General features: G+C 38.2%; 1 protein-coding gene and 1 pseudogene across 1 annotated transcript in view; both read right to left on the reverse strand.

The window, feature by feature from the left end:
* The window catches only part of GRM5 (glutamate metabotropic receptor 5), a 663,694-nt gene that overhangs the window by 589,605 nt on the left and 55,136 nt on the right, over nt 1–18,953 (reverse strand). The gene's annotated exons all lie outside the window — the stretch shown is intronic.
* LOC138148206 (cyclin-dependent kinase 11B pseudogene) lies at nt 384–5,877 on the reverse strand (annotated as a pseudogene).

The raw sequence follows: 18,953 nt of genomic DNA on the forward strand, positions 1-18,953 counted from the left end.
CTTTCAGAATAGCCAAGTCTGCCCCACTAATGGACAGAGCCATGCCTGGAGGCTCCACCAGGAAGGTAGAGGTCAGTTTGAGAAGGAAAACTGGATTTTGGATTCTAAAAATTTACAAGTCCAAGTAAGACAAAATGCTTTTCAAAAAAAATCAAACAGAACAAAACACACAAGTTCCCATAATGAAGCTCCCAGTTCTTTTGGGCATCCCTGTGCTCTTGGTCCTTCTCAGTTGCATGTGTTTCCATGGTTGGTTGGCAAGCAGGGGAGAGTTATGCCTCCAATCCCTCCATACCCCTGTATCCACACAAGCTTCACAGCCATAGCTGAGCTGCAGTTCAGTTCAGTCAGAGTTTGCTTTGATCTGTGACCTGGCATGGAGTTTAAAACTTGAGGCCGAAGCCCAGGTATTCTGCAGACACTCCTTGACTGGTGATGGTCAGATGGAAGTCTGTGTCTTTAAAGACATTATCCCCGAGCTGGTTGTAACCGAGTCCTCTTTCTGGAGGGAGGGGGCTGGTGCCATGCTTACCCTTTTGCTGCTCACTCATGGTTGTCCACATGGGAAATATGGAAGGGTCAGTTGGAAGGGGAGTTTCTTGGAAGCAATCATGCTTCAGGCAGTCTACTGCACTGATTTTTCCATGAGAGTAGTAAGTCAGGAACTTGTTCGACAGGTCAAAGCCCCAGTTTGGGAGAAAGGCATCAAATCTTTTCTTCACATTCTTCAGTTCTGGAAGGTCATTATAAACAGGCCAGATCTTTTCACTTGGAGTTCCCAGGTCCTTAAAACTATATTGTTCTGCTCAATCTCTGATTTACCTGGAAGCAGGGGTTTATAAGTCAATAGCTCTCCAAATATACAGCCTACTGACCACATATCTATTGCAGTGGAATATTCCTTTGTTCCTAATAATAGCTGGGCCCTGTACCACAAGGTTACCACCACTAGTGCAGCCCCAAATCACCAGCTTTTAAAATACCTGTGTGACTAAGGAGCAGGTTGGAAGTCTTCAGGTCCTGGTGAAGAATAAAATTGTCATGAAGATGTTTTGTTATCCCCTACAGAAACTAGATCATCAACATCTTCCCTTCCTCTAACAAGAAGGGCTGCTTCATGGTCTCCATCAAGCTCTTGAGGTCATGCTCCATGAAATTCAACATGATGTAGATTTTGTCCATGTTGGTGGTCACCACAATCTCCCGGACAGTGACAATATTAAAGGTTCTAAGCTTTCAGGATGGTATCAATTTCCCTGAGTGAGATAATTGGGAAACATTTCTTTTTCCATCTCTAACCGTTTCAGAGCCACAATCCCATTATTATTTTTGTCCTTTGCTCTGTATACCAGGCATACCATATGTACCTTCTTTGATCCTGTTTAAATACCGGAATTCTTGGACAATCCTAGAGAGTAGGAAGGTATTTGGGGAGTTTCTGCTTCAACTCCATGGGAGATAAGGCTGTAAGAGTTGGAAAAGTAAACTCTTTATCCTGTGGAGTTGGATTGCTCTCTCCCCAATCTGGGTCAAATTTTGATTCTGCAACAACTAAGATATGGTTTCCATTTTACTTTACTCATTTCTTTAGCAGATTGCTCATACACTTTCAGAGAAATGCTACCTGATTCCCCCTCCTCTTCTAATTTCTCACTGCTGTCCTCAGAGCCAAATCCTGACTCTACAGATGAGATTTGAGTTAAGCTGATCTTCTCATTGTCACTGATATCTTGTAAATCAGAAAGGGGATCCCTCTCTTCCAGCTTGCATCCTTTGACTGGTTTCCTTCCATTTCTTTGCTCAAATCTCTCTTGCTGCTGGTGTAAAGGGCTTCAACCCCAGTGATTTATTTTTACATTGTCTGCACAGTCTTCTTGTACTCTTCTGTGCAGAAACTTCTTTTCTGGCCTCAAGCTCTTTGCATCTCTCCTCTACCCATCTCTTCATCTCCTTCTGTTCCCTTGGCTCCTTCTGCTGTTCCCTCATCTTCCACTATATTTCACTCTTTGCTCCAGCTTTTCAAGATGATCTCTCTCAATCCTGGAATGTTCTCAAATCATCTCCCTCCTTTTCCTCTTTTCCCGTTCCCTCTGAGCTTTATGCTGCTCCTCCCAAAGCTTTTTAATACTCTTATGTTCCCTATTCTCTTTAACTCTGGCATGCTTCTTCTCCCCCCCACCCCCCTAACAACTGTGATACTGACATTTCCTTTCCTTTTCTCATCTTTCCTGTGGTGAACTTTTTCCTTATGTGACATTTGCTGGCTTGGTGTGATGACCAAGAAATCATATTCTTCACCTCCATCTTCCATAGAATCTTCTTTCCCGTAAGGTGAATTCCCGATTTTTATCCCCAGGCTATGATCTCTCAGCTCCCACTCTTCAAGGGAATCCCAATCATGAGAATTCTTAATGCATCTCATCTCTGCCTTCTTTGCTTGTTCTTTCCTTAGCTTGTTTTCCTGAAGAATTTTATCTAAAGTCTTCACTTTCCAAGAATCCTATTCATTAAAAACTTGAGTAAAAAAAAAAAACACACCTATAGCCACCACCACCATCACTGCTACCCCCATTGGACTGAAAATTGAGAACAAGCATCTCTTGAAGGAGAAGCACGTCACAGGAGAAACATGTCACTTCTGACTGGGGGAGACCTGGTTACATCAATTTCTCTTTTTAATATAAGTATTTTTTAAACTCAATACAGAATGAAGTTTTAAACATCAAACTGTCATTTTTTGAGTAAATATTTCAGTCTTTAGAAAAAAAGTAGACATTGACTCGAAGTAAAAAAGTACTGAGTTTAAATCTTCCCTTAGGAAAGTCACTTAACCTCCTTCTACCTTATTTCCCTTATCTGAGAAATGGGGATAATTACAGAAACTATCTCACAGGGCTATTGTGACAATAAAATTAGATTATATTTGTAAAAAAATTTGCAAACCTTAAAGTGCTATGTAAATGGAATGATTTATATACTATTATGTGTCGAGTTTCTTCTATAACATTAAAGTACTCCTTGCCTTGCTAGGTTTAAGTAAATGGTTTATAATTCAAAATTTATATAAATGAAAGTTATAGTTTGCAAGTTATCATGGAAGACTGAATTAATAGTTGGCCTTGAAGCCAGCTAGATCTGGGTTCATATCCTGCCTCCGACACATACTGGCTATGTAACCTTGGTAAATTATCTAACCTCTCATAGTTGGTATAGTGAATAGAAAACTGTTTATGGAGTAAGGAAGAATTTTCCTGAATTTAAATCTAGTGTCAGACACTTACTAGCTATGTGACCCTGAGCAAGTCACTTAAGCCTGCTTGCCTCTGTTTCCTCATCTGTAAAATGAACTGGGGAAGGACAGGCAAACCACTCTAATATCTTTGCCAAGAAATCCCCCCAAATGGGGCCACAAAGAGCCAGACATGACTGAAAAATGACTGTACAACAGCAAAATTTTCTAAACTTCTGAGAACCTAAAGTTGCATAAAACATGCCAAATTTCATTGGTAAAAGTAATTTCCACCTTTCATGTATTTGTGGAGTTGTTATATCAGTGAAATCATGGGACCAGTCTCTTTCCCAGTAAAGAAACAATGTAAGATACTCAATTGATGATCTCTCCAACTTCTATAAATTATATATTCAGGAGACAGTGTTGAAACCTTTCCTAATAAATTAAGGGAGTAATAAGAACAGCAGACTTGTAGAAAGATTTCTTTGTAACATCTCTCTCCTCATTCCAGAATTAGTCTTATCTCTCCTAGGTATTACTAATGTCTTTGCATGCCATCCATGGAGACTTCTCACCAATTTCAGCAAGGGGTTATGGAACATAGCTCCTCTAGCCAACTAACTTCAATCAAGGCAGGGTCAGTCTGGAATAAACTAGAAGGGATATATTGAAAAGAGGAGACTTCTATTTACATCATCTTGTCCAGGATTTCAGTAGCCTTTAAAGGACAGTCATCAGTGTCTCAGCACAAGGTATAAAGTCTACCATTATAGCTTACATGACATTATCCCTGACATACATGGCTAAAGTCATCTACAATGAAGAATTCTAGATCCACAGCAATTATATGTTGGGTTGCCAAATAAATGTACATGGTTTCAGATAAATTAGAAAGGCAAGTTTGAGTAACTTAAAAAATCTCCAATTTGTTTTCCAGGATGATTGCACCATGCACAGTTCCACCAAGTGTATTAGTATATATGTCTTGCCACAACCCTTCAAACAATCTTATTTTTTCCAAATAATCCACCTTTCCCCCCCATTCTTACCAATTTTTCTGGGTGTAGTGTAAAAATTTTATGCTTTTTTTATCCTACATTTCTTTTATTATTACTGATTTGGCAAAATGTTACCCATTATTAATTGCTTTTCTTTTGTAAATCGCTCATATCTTTTGATGACCTCTGTGGGAGAGTGCATCTTATTGCTATATATTTCCCCTTTCCCCAAAATTTCTATGGCCAACTAAATGTGTATGCTATTCCATCTTTGGGCAAAATCAATGAGAGTAAGGATTGGATAATGCTCATCCCTTACCATCTTTCATTCTACTGTGATAGGTTTTTTGAGCCTCTTCATGATGATATAATTTATCCTGTTTTACCCCCTTCCCTCTTCTCCCAATATAATCCTTTTTATTCATTCCTTAATTTTCTTTTCATATCATCACATCAAAGTCAACTTACACCCACACTCTCTTTCTATGTATACTCCTTTTAACCTCCTTGATAGAGATACAGTTCTCAAGAGTTACAAGTATCATCTTCCTGACCAGGGTTGTAAACAGTTTAACCTTATTGAAGAACCTGTTGTTTTTCTCCTTTCCTGTTTACCTTTTTATGCTTCTCTTGAGTCTTGTATTTAAAAGTCAAATTTTCTGTTCAGCTCTGATCTTTTCATGAGGAAAGTTTAAAAATCCCCTATTTCAGTGAATGCATATATTTTCCCCTTAAAGATTATGCTCAGTTTTGCTGGATAGTTGATTCTTTATTGTAATCTAAGTGCCTTTGCCTTCCGGAATGTCATATTCCAAACCCTCTGATTCTTTAATGTAGAAGCTGCTAAATTCTGTGTAATCCTGACCATGTCTCCTTGGTATTTGAATTCTTTCTGGCTTCTTGCAGTATTTTCTACTTGACCTGATAATTCTGGAATTTGGCTACAATATTCCTTGGAATTTTCATTTTGGAACCTCTTTCAGGAGGTAATGAGTGAATTCTTTCAAAGATTATTTTACCTTCTAGTTATAGGCTATCTGGGCAGTTTGCCTTAATAATTTCTTGAAAGATAGAGTTCAGGCTCTGTTTTTTTAAATCATGGACTTCAGGTATTCCACTGATTCCTAAATTATCTCTCCTGGATCTGTTTTGCAGGTCAGCTGTTTTTCCAATGAGGTATTTTACATTTTCTTCAATTTTTTCAGTCTTTTGTTTTTGTTTCACTGATTCTTGATGTCTCATAGAGTCATTTTCTTCCACTTGCCCACTTCTAATTTTTAAGGGATTATTTTTTAGTGAACTTTTGTACCTCCTTTCCCATTTGATCAATTCTACTTTTAAAGTTGTTTTCTTCAGTTGATTTTTGTGCTTCCTTTTCCAAGCTGTCGACTTATTTTTTTAATATTTCTCCTGCATAATTCTAATTTATTTTCCCAATTTTTATTTTACATCTCTTACTTGATCTTTAAAATCTTTTTAAAGCTCTCCTAAGAGGACTTTTTGGGCCTGAGAACAATTTATATTACCTGTTGAGGCTTCACAAATAGACATTTGGTCAATGTAGTCCTCTATTGAGTTAGTGTTTTGACCTTCCCTGTTGCTACAGTAGCTTTCTATGGTTAGGACTGTTTCATGTTTCTTACTCATTTTTCAGCCTATTTCATGACTTTTAAAGTGGAACTCTGCTCCTGGGGAACAGGGGGCACCATCACAAGCTTCTTTTATTGGGGGTCAGGCACCTCATCACTGGCTTTCCATTCTGGGGCCTCAGGTGCTTGTGGCTTGCCCAGTGCCCTGGTGGTGGCTCAGTCTAGTGGCACCTGTTGTGCCTGTGTTCCAGAGCTCATGATTTGCCTTCTGCAGTGGAGCTTCAGGCCTCATAGCTGGCCTGCTGAACTAAGATCACGGGGCCTCAGTTTCTGATCTGTGCTATGTCTAAAAGTTTCCCACTGGCTTGCCTAGTGTAATGGTAATGGGATTTTGGAGATCTCCCCTGCCCCTTGTATTTGCAATTAAACAGACACTTCACACCTTATTCCAAGTTCATGATTGTGTCAAGTATTAAGACCCAGAGCTTGTGAATCCCACAGTGGGGATGGCCTTGATGACATAACAGGAATGGGAAGAACAGGGAGGAGCTAATAACCTATATAAGGAAAAGCCCAAGCTGACAGAGGCCAGAACTGCTGGGTGTGAGTGTCTGGAGGCTGGGCTGCCACTGCTGGAGAGAGAGAGAAGAGAACTGAGTACTGAACTGAGAACTGAGAAGAACTGAGAAATGAGGAGAGGAGAGCTGGAATGAGGCATGGCTGTGGTGCAAGTACTCTGTCTGTCTATTTTGACGTTACTTAGTCAGATTCATCTGCTCATAGAGGATGGTGCTGTTGATGCAGAAGCTCTGGGATCTTGCTCCTGGTCCAGAAACCCTGAAAGAGGATTTTTCTTGTTGTATGTTTACAGAAATTCTGGAGAAGTGTCTTACTGATATTTTCAGAGATCCTGGGACTATGATGATGATTTGTGTTTATTCCTCAGACATTGTGGTTGGGTCTATGTTGATTTCTCAGCAGAAAGTGAATTGATGAAGATGCCACCAATGTGACTGGATGTTATTATGGCTTTGTTAAGCTTTGTCTTCCCAGGAACAAAAACTGTGAAGGACTTGAGGTGGACCACACACTGTGAGCTTCCATATCAAACAGGAACTACACAAGAAGCTGGACAAAGAACTGAGAGCTGTGTGTCTTTGAACCCAGGTGGCAGTTAGAAAGATTTGGGAAGGAACTGGGAGCATGGAAGAGGAACCATGGAAGCTGAGAGCCTGTCTTAAGTCAAGATGAAAAGCCCTCTCATTGGGTATTTAATTTTTTTTTGCTTTTTTTTTTGAGGGCAATCGGGTTTAAGTAACTTGCCCGAGGTCACATGGTTAGGTTTTGTGTTTGTGTGTGTGTGTGTGTGTGTGTGTGTGTGTGTGTGCTAAGTGTCTGAGGTCAGATCTGAACTCAGGTCCTCCTGGCTCCATGGCCAGTGTTCTACTCACTGCACCACCTAGCCACCCCTCATTGGGTATTTAATGCAAACTGAGAAAATCATGACTTACTGTGGCCTAGGGATGGAGAACTCTGACCTTTATATTTAGATGATTGAGTTAAGGACTTCTACAATTAAGAAGAAATAGGACTTTTTTGATTGAAGAGATTAAGACAAAGTGACATAGGAGTGGAGAACTTTAACCTTTGTACTTTGTGTCAATTAAGGAGCCTTGCCTCCTTAAGGATGATTGAATTAAGGAACTACTAAATTATTGTGTTACTAAATGAATGTTATCTTTTGCTTAAAACCATGTGACCACTTTGTTGAAAACTATGTGGCCACTTTAGTGATAAGTTGTTATGTTATAACATTGTGGATGCTGTACTTTGATTTCTGTAAATGTTTTGTCTTAGTTTGTTACTGAATAAATAGAGAGTTCACTATACTGTGTAATCAGAACCTTGAAAGCTGTTCAAAGCAGCAGTCCTCTGGAAAGCTGCTTATGCTTGGCTTTACACCTGGATACCACCTGCACTGGACTATGCTCCCCTTTTACCCAAGTGAAACAGATCTTTCCTGAAGTCCTTCTAAGTTAACTTAAATTGAAAGATTGTGTCACTCTGTCTTTTTGTGCGTTCTGTTACTCCAGGAGTCATTTAATCACTTGTTTTAATTTTGTTTCTGAGGGAAATTGGGGAGACCTCAGGCAACTTTCTGGCTTCTCTCCACCACCTTGAATTCACCCCTTATTATTATATATGTGTATTAGTTTCCTACATATTTTGGACATCAAATCCTCAACAGAAATAACTGATCCAAAGATTTGTTTTTCCCTCCAAACAACTGTTCCCTTCTTTTTGAAGTAGTATTAATTTTGTTTGCACAAAAATATTTCAATTTCATTTAATTAAAATTATTTATTTTATTTTTATGCTGGTCTCTATATCTTGTTTGATTTATGAATTATTCTCCTAATCATAATAATGAAAGTAAACCTGATTTGGTTTGCTACTATTTTTATGGTTTGATTTTTAATAATCCAAGTTGTTTATGCTTTGTAAACTTATTGTGACATATAGTACCATATTAGAAAAGAATTAATATTTGTATAGTATTTTAAGCTTTGCAAAGTGTTTTACATATATATTATTTCATTTGTTCTCATAGAAATCTTTTGATGTAGGTGTTATTATTAGCCCTTTTTATAGGCAAGGAAACTGAAGCACAGGGAGGATGTTAACTTGTATGTGGTCCCACAGCTCTTACATTTCTGAGGAATGATTCAGATCTCATTCTTTCTCCCTCCTAATCCATCACTCTATCCATTACATCACTGTTGCCTCTCATTTTAGAGGATGATCTAATCTTAATTTCAGCCAAATTGCTTTCCAGTGAGATTATGTTGAGATTTATATTATTATTATACATAAGAGAGTTTGAAAGGAATGAGATATAGGGGAGAGGTAGCAAGAGGAAAGTTATTAAATCTCTGTAGACACTCGGAGTCAGAGTGAAACAGATCAAGAGGAATGAGGTGACCAAATATAGAATGGGGGAAGAAACAGTGTATCAGTAGTTTCACTCCCCAAGATCCTCTGATGAAAGCAGTATCAGTGTAAGGGAAATTATTTCAGTACAGCTTATCACTCCAAAGCCTAGGGAACTTGGACTGTGGGCATCCAAGTAGCAGGGAAGGGTATATTAGTCAGGTATCTGGTTCAATAAATAACCAGGGAAAGTACATAAGAGGGAGGGATGGGATTCTGAACTGAAATCATACTTCAACCAACCTTAGTACATAGCAAACAGTTCTGGATCTGTAATAGAAGGACATGGCTTCAAATTCTGGTTCTGCCACCTGTGTGAACCTCAATTGCTTCACTCATTAAGTGAGGTGGTTGGACTAGATGTCTTTCAAGATCTCCTCCAATTCTCAGTCTTTGATCATCTCAAGATGATGGAAAGGGGAATGAGTGACACTCAGAAGGTATACTGCACATGAAAACTCTGACTTTTTACAACCTGTAGGTCTGAAGGCTTGAGTTTATGGTACAAAGGAATGGTGACTGGATTTCTTCTAGTACTGTATAATTAAGCTACAATCAGTTGTTATGTTCCTTGAATTTGATACTTCCTCACCTATCTCTATGCCTTGGTTCTGGCTATCCTCCATGTCTTCTATGCTCTGTCTCCTAAAATCAGCCTCTTGGTTTCTTTGTCTTTCTTTCACATTCATCTTGAAGTGTGCCTTCTACAAGAGATGCAACCTGCCTAACAACCCTCCTCACTTTTCCTATTCAGATCAATTTCAATCTACTCTTTATATCTCCAGTATGTACCTAGATATTTACTTGTTCTTTCTCATTATAATGTATTCACCTTTAGAACAGAGTAGGAATGTTTCTGTTTTATTTTTTAGAATTGTCTCTGAACCTAGAAAGACTTACATGAACTGATGCTGAGTGAGGTGAGCAAAATCAGGAATACATAGTTCACAGAAATAGCCACAGTATGTGATGACTGATTTTAATAGACAGCCATTCTCAGCAATACAAGAACCTTAAAACAATTCCAAAGGACTTATGATGGAAAATTCTATCCACATCCAGAGAAAGAATTATGGAGTCTGAATGCAGAGTGATGCAGACTATTTTCTTTTTTGTTTTGTTTTGTGTTTTCTTTCTCTTGGTTTCTCCCATTTCTTATAATTCTTCTATGCAACATGACTAATGTTAAAATGTGTTTAATAGGAACGTATGTGTAGAGCCCATGTAAGATTGCATGCCATCTTGGGGAGGGAAGAGGAGAAAATTTTAAACTTATGGAAGTGAATGTTGAAAACTAAAAATAAATAAATTAATAAGTTGGAAAAAAAAGAATTGTTTCTGTTTTAGATTTTTTCCTTTTTTAATGCTAACAAAACACAGAAAAATAAGAAGTGAATAAATATTTGTTGTCTAATTTCTACACCAAGGTCCTAAGTTGAAATCTGACTTCTCTCTCTCTATGTGACCTCAAACAAATCCTCTAGGTTCTCTGGGCTTCAATTTACCTCTATATAATAATGACATCATACTTGATAAAGTCGGCTTCTACTCTTTTTCTATGATCCTATAATCGCAGAAATGGCAACTAACATTCAGTCCTATGATTGATTGATTTTTGTCTAACTCAGAATGAAAAGGCATGTGGAAGTGTGGTTGGAGGTTGAGATTAGATGTAGATCAAAGTCCTGAAACACTCTTACAGGGTTCTAGAGTGCTTAAGAATAAATCTGGGTTGATTCATCTACATTCTGTTCTGTGTGGTGCTAGTTTAAGCCATTGGACATAGTTTCCCTAATTCCATGTTATTTTCCTATGTACAAGGAGAATTTGAATGTAAATTTCCCCTCTTATCCTAGTAATGCATTTCAAATTCATGTATTTTTTTTTTGGAAGGCATACAAATTTATATTTCAGAAATGTATGCCATAATACTACCAGTCTTTCCAATTGGGACATAATATCTTCTAGATGAATTCATTATGTACTTCTTTATGCCCCTCACAGCAAATCTCCTGCTGCTTCAAATTCACACACATATAGAATTCTATTTTCCCTTTGGTTCTTTTCCCAATTTATCTTAATTAGCATCCAAAGCTTCCGCATTCACTGAAACTACATGTATATTATACAACTTCTTAGCATTATTGTAACTCTTTTTAACTATGCAACAGAAACTTCCTTACATTACAAAATAAAGCCCAGTTCAATCAAAACTTGTTTTTAATGGCTTTGAAAGATGCCACAGAATTGCTAAACAGTAAAAAATTCAAAAGATTCATGCAAGACTTGCTAAAGTTTCTTGATAGCAGTGGACAGCAGTACCAGAAGGACACAATTGGTAGAGAAAACCAAAGGAAATTCTGGCTTTTATATTTTCCTTAACTTATTACCCCAGAGTGGGTAGCAGTTTGAATCCATTCAGGCTCTGCAAAATGTTCTTAGCAATCTCAAGTGTAAATTTTTTTTTTTTAAATCACCAGTTTTCTACTTGGAAAAGAATATAATTAGCACATTGTTTATGACTTTCCAGTCCAGTACTAGTCAGAACTTACCCATCTGGTACTGACTACATACATCAATATGTCAGTATTTTAAGGGTCCATGATTTCATCGGTATGGATACTTCCTACACTGGTGCCAATGTCAGACCATGTATGACTTAATACATCATCTTGGGAAGGTTGTTTTGGCTTTAAAATTCATTAGCCCTCCACTAACATGGTGATAATTGTCTGCAAACTGAACTAGACTGGTCTCAGTGATGCATATATACAGTCTGTGATGCTAAGCCTGTATTCATACTCTTCTAAGTGTGATATGGGAGGTAGTATGTCACAGCGGAAAGAGGACCGGATATGAAGTCAGAGGATCTGATTTAGATTTCTTAGCACTGCTATTTAATTATTGTATAATCTAGGACAAATTATTGACTCTTTAGACCTCAGTTCCTTCATTTGCTAAATGAGGCTAGACTGGACACATCTAAGGTTGCTGCTCACTCTAAATCTATAGTACTTAACTCATCACCAGACTTTACTTTGCCCATTAGCATAACTTTGGGAAACAATGGCCACCACCACACTGCAATAATGTATTTGAGTTGAAAAACCTTGAAGATTAAATTATAGTTAGCTTAAAATAGAAAAAAAGCAAAAGTGAACTCATTTCCTTTTAGCATATGAAGTACACTATATCTGAAGCATCATGTTAAGCACCTGAGATAAATTTTTTTTAAATTGAAATAATACCTGTTCTCGAGGAGCTTACATTTTAATGGAGGAGACAGGGGCATATATAATTAAATACAGAATAAATATAGAGGAAATAAATATAAAAATATGAGGTATTAATGAAGGGAGGGCAGAGATAGGAAGGGGGCAGAAAAGATTCCATGGAGAAACTTTCATGGAAAAAAAATCATGGTACTTAATCTGAGTCTTACAGGAAGCCAAGGATTCCAAGAGATAGAGGTAGGAAAAGAGTACATTATATATGTGTTTGGGGGATGGAATGGAGGACAACGAAGAAAAAACATGAAGATAAGAGACTTATAAAGAACAAAGGGAAGGCCAATCTGATTAGATTACAGAAAGCAAAAGGGGGGAATAATGTGGTATGAAGCTAAAAGATAGGTTGGGAACAATATGTGAAGGGCTTTAAAAGATAAAGGAATTCATATTTTATCATATAGACAACAGAGAAATACTGCAACTTACAAAGTAGGGGAATGATGTATTAAGAACTTTCCTTAAGGAAAAATACCCTTACAGAATAGCCTGGAATGGAGAGGGATATCAGGAAGGGAGTCAATAAAGAGGATATTGCAATAACCTATACCAGAGAAGATGAAGACTGAAGTCATTAAAGTGGTGACTAGGCAGAGAAGGGATCAGATGCAAGAGATATTGTAGGGCTACAAAAGATGAGATTTTGTGGCTGATTAGAAATGTAGGGTGAGAGGAAGATGGATAACACATAGGTTACAAAATTGGGAGCATGGTGGCCATAACAGGTGTTTCAACTGAAATAAGGGAATTTGTGAAAGGGGTAAATTTTGGAGGAAAGATAATGGATTCTCTTTTGGCTGCAATGAGGTTCCTATGTGCCTGGAAGATCCAGTTTGAAATGTTAAGTAGACAACTGGTAGTAAGCCTCAGGGGAGAGACTTTGGCTAGAAATATAGATCTGGGATTTATCTCAGAGACATCAAGCTGGATTTACAATGTTGGCACATATATCTTGTCATTCTTAGTGGCATAGAAATGAATTTGAACTCATTTCTTTTCAGCACTTTAGAATAACTAAAACAGTTATTACAAAAGCCCTATAGACTTCAAGGATTAGGAGGAGGGCTGAGACAGAGTGCAGTTTCTTCCCCCAATTTCCCATCAACTAACCTGTTTTTGGGCAGCTAAGTGGTACAGTGGTTAGGGCACTGGACTTAGAATCAGGAAGACTTATTTTATTGAATTTAAATGAAGACTCATACATACCAGCTATGTGACCCTGGGCAAATCACTTAACCTTTTGCCTCAGTTCCTCATATGTAAAAGTGGGTTGGAGATGGAAATGGCAAACCACTCCAATATCTTTGCCAAGGAAACCCTAAATGAAGTCTTGAAGAGTCAGACATGACTGAAACAATTCAACAGCAACAAACACTTCTTTTGTACTTCTTTGGAATTATTGATTCTGCCTTCCTAATGCAGGACTCTCATCATTGGGAAATCTCATTAAGCTAAATGACTGAATCTGCCTGGTACTCACATCTTGTCAATATTTTCTGCCCTTCAGATTGGAGCTTTTTACTGCACCATGGGGCCATAGGCTCCAGGGCTTCTATTTAAAGAAGTGGTTCAACATAATTTTTCCACCCATTTCCCAATAACTTTTGAACATGTTTGGCAACCCTCCATCATGCGCCCATGCAGAGGACTTCCCACCCCACTAACCTTTACCTTTCAGCTTCCTTTTTTTATGTTGGCTTTTCTTACAAAATTTTAAACTCCTTGAAGGTAGGAATTGTCTTTGTTTTTGTTTGTATATGTATCCCAGATGCTTAGTACAGAACCTGGCAGGCAGCAGTCATTTAATAAATGTTTGTTGACTTAGTGACTGACAGTAAAGATTTATGGACAGCCAACAAACTCTTCCTGCCTGAATTCTTTGTTGAACATTTTAGGAGTGGTTCACTAGCAAATTGAATCTTACTATTTTGTTACCTAACCAGTGACTCCTTTTTATAATTCACATCCCTCATCTGAATGTACTAAAAACCTAAGTCTAAGATTATAGGACAAAGTAAAGCCATGAATTCCCATGGAATAGTCCTGGACACAGATACAATGCTCTGGAAGACTGGTTGTTGTCCTTCATTCTCAAAGAGGACCAGACTGACATGACTATACTAGAGTCAAGTTGCCGTGTGTCTGACTGTGGCTGATCAGAACAATGTGAACTCAGAATGTTCCAGCACAAGTCAGGCACAAGTAGTCCACATGAACATTTGGGGATGAATTTTCCAATTTTGCACACCTGTAATGTCATGCCAAGGAAAGGCAACTTCCCAAGGTTCAAAATACCAGCATAGGTGCTCTCCATTTTATTCAGTGGCAAACCAAGAACAGAGAAGGTCAAAACATGACATCATTCAAAATATAGCATTTACTAAGTGTGATTAAATAATCTCCAAGTACTACCCCACCCCAGGACCTTCCAATCATTCAATCAATTACAAAGTCCCTGTTCTAAATACTACTCTACCCCTAGGCTGTACATTCATTTAGTCCACCACAAAGCCCCTCTTCTCAAATGGAGATTAGTTTCCAAACATAAGTAAAGTACATTCATTTGTTCAACCATAGAACACAAAAGGTCAAAAGTTCCCCACCCCTGGATCACAATTGAATCTACCCCAGAGTTACATCAAGTCTAAACACAGCACTTAATACCCAAATGGAGGTCTTTTCTTCATCTTGACAAGAGGCAAGTTCTCAGCAATCTTAGTTCCTGGGGAGACAAGGCTTAGCAAGTCCACAAGATACATTGCCAGTCCCTTCATTAATTCATCCTCTGTCTGTAGAACAGTCCTAGAACCCCTGAAAACATTAGCAAAACCCTCTCCCAAGATTTCTGTAAACATACAACAAGAAAATCCTTCTTCAGGGCTTCTGAACCAACAGAAAGGTTCCCAGACCCCTGCAACAACAGCACTGTCCTTCACCAGTGGACAGTATTCACTCTGTCTGCAGGACAGTCTCCAGACCCCTGCAACAACAGCACTGTCCTTCACCAGTGGACAGTATTCACTCTCTGTCTGCAGGACAGTCTCAGGGCTTCTTAACCAAAAGCCAGGTTCCAGGACTTCTTCAACAACAGGACTGTCTTTCACCAGTGGACAAATCTGGCAAAACAACATCAAAACAGACAGACAAAATACCAGCAAAATAGCCATGTCTCCTCAGTCCTTGCAGCTCAGGGGGCAGGTCTCAAAAGTCCGGGGCGATTCAAAGCAGCACTCAACAATCCTCTCAGTCTCTCTCTGCCTCCACGAGGTGCTGCTTCCAAAAAGTTCTTCTGCCTCTCTCTCCTGTCTCTGTAAATCTACGTCACCAGCTCCTCCCAGTTCAGGACTTTCTTTTTACATCAACAAGTCCATCCCACAGGTGGGATTAACAAGCTCTGGGTTTTAACACAATCAGTTTGAAAACCAAGCCAATACAGGGGAATCTTTAATTGCCATTACTACCACAACACCTTATGTTTCTTTTGAGCTACTTCAATTCTGCTTTACTCAGTACAGAACCTTCTCTGATGTGAGCACGCCATGCTGAGTGGTCCTATGCTAGTGTTTCCATGTCACACAATTAATTCCAAAGTTCTTAAGAGACATCTTGAGAGTATTTTTGTATTACTTCTGACCACTATGTGTACATGTCCCCTGTTTGAGTTCTCCACAAAATAGCCTTTTTGGCAAGTACAAATGATGTGGCCAGCCCATCAGGGTCACACTCTTTAAAGTAGAGTTTAAATGTTTGGCAGTTAAGTTTAAGAAAGGACCTCAGTTTCTGGTATTTTATCCTGCCTGCTGATCTCAGAATCTTCCTAAGACAATTCAAATGGAAGCAATTCTGTTTTCTGGCATGGTACTGGTAGACTTTTCAGATTTCACAGGCATACAACAATGAGGTCAGTACAATGGCTCTGTAGACTTTCAGTTTGGTAATCAGTCTAATACCTCTTCTCTCCCACACTTTTCTTCATCAGAGCATCTCAAACAATGACCTAAGTCTGGCAATCCATTGGTTACCCTCATTATCAATGTGTACATCCCTGGAAAGTACAGTACCAAGGTAAGTGAATTTATCCACAAAGGTACAAAATATAACTCCTGGAGGAGAACGGTTATCCTTTTTTATTTGTTCTTTTATGGCTTTCATTCTCATTTCCAATACTTTTTTCTTTCATTTAAATGAAAGTGTAACTCCACCAACATCCTCATTCAATGCTTCTTTCTGTTCTGGAGGTGACCCTAAGTTCTCTGAATCACAGAATCTCAGAGTTGGAAGTTATCTCAGTGGCCATTCAATTCTACCTGTTTCTGAACTACAAAAAAAAAACAACTGCTGTATGACACATCTGACAAGTGATCCTCTAGACTTAATCTGAGGACCTCTGGGAGCAGGTTCTTCCATTTTGATAGCTCTCATTATCAAGATAGCAATTTTGACTCTTTGCAAGAAGGCAAAGCTTACTCTTTTGCAAATTCTATTTGTAACTTAGACTTTGTTTTACAAAGTCATGGAAAATGCCTTTTTTCCCTTTCTTTCATAGATAATAAGATCATGACTATATTTACCACTCTGGTCAATCTTAATTGTACACTTTACTTTTTTTTTCTTTTTGGAGGGGCAACTGGGGTTAAGTGACTTGCCCAAAATCATATGCTTTTCAACTCGCAGATATTCTTATTAAAATTTAGGACCAAGAACTGAACTCAGTACCTTGGATATGGTCTAACCAAGACAGAGTGCTATGGAAATATCACCACCCTTGTTTTAAGCCATTGTCAAAGCCTATACCCCACCAAGCTTTAAGTATAGTTCTACAATAAATGAAGTCTGCAATTTGTTCACTTCAAGATTGATAAACTACAGAGATGCATTATTATATTTTGAATCAAATACAAACTCCTCAGTTTGACATTTAAAGCCCTTTATAGTCCTCTGCCACAAACTGACCTTTCTGGTCTAATTACACATTGCCGCCCATCTATAGTCCAACCAAATTTCCCTCAAGCTATTCCCTACACATGGCATTCCATCTCCTTCTTGTTACCATGCTTTATCACAGGACTTGGACTAAATTCACTTGTTCCCTCTATTTTTTAGTATCTGTAGTTCCTTCTAGGCTTACCTCACATGCCACTTACTACATGATGCCATTTCTGATCTCCATTCTTCTTGAATAACAACCCCCTTGAGTGTCTTTTATTCATTTTGTATACTTTTTCATTTACTCATATGTATAAATATCTCCCCAGTATAATGAGGGCAAGGAGTAAATAGGTTTCTTTTTCTTTTTACTCCTATTGTCTATCCCATAGCAGTTAATTTTTATTATTGTTGACTGATGGACCACCATCAGTAGGTTCAGAAATGTTTGTCACCAAGGAATGAGCCACCAAGATAGGATTTTTTAAGCTATAACAGCCCTTGAAAGCTGATGAATAAGATTGTCACTTGCCTTGGCAGGAGTGCCTACATCAATGAAATCCCAGTTGTTTGATGTATTGATTGAAAGGATCATCTGGGAAAGCATTTCTAGACTGATTAAGATATCTAAGGATGCCCATAAGGGTTAGAAGTCCTGAAGTTGGAAGATAATAAATCTGGAAACTGACAGAAATTATAGCCATAAGTAGGAAACTTTAGTTATTTATAAGTACTTCCTTTATGTAAAATCAAGGGGCTAGATTGAATGACTTAAATTATTCCAAAGATTTTACTCCATGGAATCTCTCCCTCAATAATTAAGGCCCTAGACTAGAGCTCTGGAGTCAGAATGAAAAGGTTCCATAATGCTGTTCTCCTCTCTATCCCTTAACTGAGTTACTTTCAAAGAATTCACATCTCCCTTGGAGACAGGTTTGTCAAAACCGAAGACAAACAAAAACAACCATGCAACCAAAAGAGTGAGTGGCACTTTGGGATTAGTTACAGTAAACATGTACCATGTGACAGAAGGCAGCCACAATTTTTGCAGAAGGATTTTAATTATCACCCAATTTATTAGCTTCACAGTTCACCTCAGTTAGCACTTAAACCCTGTGGGGGAGTTTTACTATGAAGCAACCTATTTTCTGTGCAGCAAAATTTGATTACAGTTATGACTTTGTCTCTGTGGACTATGACAAATACCATCTTCCCTCACAATTAAAATATCTCCCATATTCCAGTCTCTCCCCTCTCAAATACATCCTCCACACAATTATAAAATTTATAACACAGGTCTTACCATACCGCTCCCCTGCTCAAAAACCTCCATTGGCTCCCTATTTTCTTTAAGGTTAAAAAAATAAAGAAAGAAAGAAAAACAAGAACAATGAAGAATCTTTCATGATCTGAGGTCCCACACAATATGGTCCCTAAATTGGATGGTAAACTACTTGTGACAGACATACCATTCTATTTCCTTTCTCTGTACCCTGGCACAAATAATTATGCCATTTCTGGAATGCATTCCTTCCTCACTTCCGACACTTAGAGTCCCTGCCTTCCTTCATAACTCTGAAAAAGATCAAATCTGTTTGACCATCCATTTTCTGTAAACCTGATATCTAATCTAAGTTTCTGGAGTATACTCTGAATTTTATCACCTACTATTGTCATATTATTTTTCTGTATGTCAGGCATGACTCTTGAATTGAATATACTTTCACATGTCTTTTCATGTTCAATATGCCAAATTACTCTTCTTCACCTGATTTACTTGTTAATTCTAGCCCTTTTAGCCAAGAATTTTATACTGTTCCAGTCTTCCCTGTCCAGAACCGTCCAAACCCAAAGGACCATGAGCCTATAGGCAATGTCAGAGAGGATTGTCAGGTACAAAAGCCGCTATCTAGTCCCATTCCTCATCAAA

The sequence above is a fragment of the Petaurus breviceps genome, unplaced genomic scaffold (assembly GCF_028583685.1).
Source record: "Petaurus breviceps papuanus isolate PSGF00001 unplaced genomic scaffold, PetGlider_PUasm1.0 90823, whole genome shotgun sequence".
NCBI lineage: Eukaryota > Metazoa > Chordata > Mammalia > Diprotodontia > Petauridae > Petaurus > Petaurus breviceps.